General features: G+C 48.2%; 1 pseudogene; it reads left to right on the forward strand.

Annotated features, from left to right (window-relative positions):
• The first annotated feature begins 832 nt into the window (after positions 1–832).
• On the forward strand, positions 833–2,032 carry LOC147666507 (syncytin-2-like; annotated as a pseudogene).
• The last annotated feature ends 215 nt before the right edge of the window (positions 2,033–2,247 follow it).

The raw sequence follows: 2,247 nt of genomic DNA on the forward strand, positions 1-2,247 counted from the left end.
ATTCCAACATCTCGTGCAAATACAAGAAGGCCTAGGGCCCATGCTCAGCCTACCCCAATTAGTAAGGGACCATTCAGTCCACTCCTCTCTAGTAGACAACTCCTGGTACAGGGACATGTCAGCAGTGGGGAAAACAGTAACTAATGAGTGTTGCTACGTATGCTCCTACATTCCCCATGCAGTAGGTGCTGACAGACTGATTTTTCCCAAGGAAGTCCCACCGCACATAGCCATGTGCCTTCTGCACTTGTACCTCTGCCGGATACTAGGGCAGATTCGGATCCTTTCAGCCCAAATGGAAGTGGTACTTGTAAACATCACCACATGGGATTACATTTACACGGTACACAAGGTTGTCACCGACCTAGCAGAACTTAGGGAGGAATTCAGGGAAATGCAAAGGTTAGGGGTACAGGACATGGATTGGCAGGAACGTCGCGTTAGGACACGTGGGAACATAACAAACCACAAGCCCCGGTCAGGATGTGATGTATCATATAGACACCCCTCAGGCCCACACCCCTGCCCATGTCAGAATTGGACAATGCTACGCCTCCTAGCACAGGTCTACCTTAACAACAAATGGTAGAGCCCCGGAGGGTTTTGGTGTAAGGCGGCAGCCTTGGGGCCCCCTTGGGCGAACTGGGATGCAGGGGATAAGTGTGATCAAATATGGGCTCAAGAGAGCGGGAGGTACACCTGGGGTGGGGAAGGAATGCCAGACCATAAAAAAGGATTCAAACTAAAAAACCCTTCTCTTTGTTTCATAGGTAATGGCTCGGTAGCTGTTGGGCGTAACACAGACTGTAATTCCACGATTTTCAGCTTCGATATGCAGTTCAGCACCACTACCTTAATGGATTATTACTGGGCGTGCGGAGAGCACCTCTACCTCCAACTACCTCCTCAGTGGCTCGGACTGTGTACTTTGGTGACCTTGTATGAAATTCATCTGGTCGTACCAGCATCAAATGCTTCCCACATACTGTCACATCCAATGACAGGTGATCTGACATTCCTCCACCGACACCGGCGAGCAGCTGAATACTTTGCAGGAGAAGCCCGTGGTAAGGTCCCAGAAGAATTCCGCCTCTTCAGCGAGGCCCAGCTTTTCTTCGGAGGGGCATTCCCAATGTTTCAAACTCCGGCTACTGCCCGTTGGCTGGAAGTAACTCGCTATGAAGTCATGAAAGCAATCAACAGCACCAGGGATGGGCTAAATGCAATTCTGGAAGAACTGCGCCCATTACGACTAATGGTTCTGGAACATCGCTACTTCCTCGACATGCTAACGGCCAAAGATGGTGGTCTGTGTCATCAAATAGGAAAATCCTGCTGCACTTTCATTCCTGGAAACGACGAGGACAACGGATCCATATCAAGGGCCATTTAGGAGTTGACTAACTTGGGAAAAGAAATGATTGAGGAAGGAGGTGCCCCTGCGGACATTATCCCAACGAACTGGTTCGATTTTGACTGGATGCCCTCCTGGCTAAGTGCGATACTAAAGTGGCTGATACCTATAGTCGGGATTATGGTCTTTCTGTGTTGCGCCTTTCAGCTGGGGAGTCACTGTATCAAGAGATTAAGTACACAAGCTGTAGGGATGAATTATGCTAGGACAGGGATTTACCAGATACCAAAATATGAAGACATAGATCGGGCTCCTGGGGATGGGAATGGAGAACAAGTACAAATGATCGAGCTAGTGCAACGTAGCACACATCCAGCACCACCTGCCACACACTCTGGGGTACCACCAGCCCCACCTCTCCCTCCAGGTAGAAACACACTAAGTAACAACACTGCAGCTACTCAGTATGAATGCCTGCTCAACAAATCAGGTCAACAGTATATCCAGCTACTAAGGTCAGACGAAGACGTTGCACGTCCAACCAGTTTTAAGTGCTATGTCAATGACATGCCCTGGATTCCACCACTGGCAGAAAATTCAACAAAATACTCACTTAAGAGTATGTTCATAAATGAACAAGAGGGGGTAGATGATGGAGGGTTCCGTTCTACCATCTAAAATCACCAGAGAGGAGAGGTCTAACGGCCTTGGTAAGATGAAGGTCTGATGTAGGCCCTGCTTGATAGAAATCTGAAAACATGCTAAAATGACTAGCTGTCACCATTGCAAATAAAGGCCCCTTAGTAAATAAAGGCCCCAGGGCCCACTATGCATAGGCTTACAAACACACGTTTCTGTGCATTAAAATAAACAAGATTAAATTAGGCCTTCAG

This window comes from Lissotriton vulgaris, unplaced genomic scaffold (genome assembly GCF_964263255.1).
Source record: "Lissotriton vulgaris unplaced genomic scaffold, aLisVul1.2 SCAFFOLD_10171, whole genome shotgun sequence".
Classification (NCBI taxonomy): domain Eukaryota; kingdom Metazoa; phylum Chordata; class Amphibia; order Caudata; family Salamandridae; genus Lissotriton; species Lissotriton vulgaris.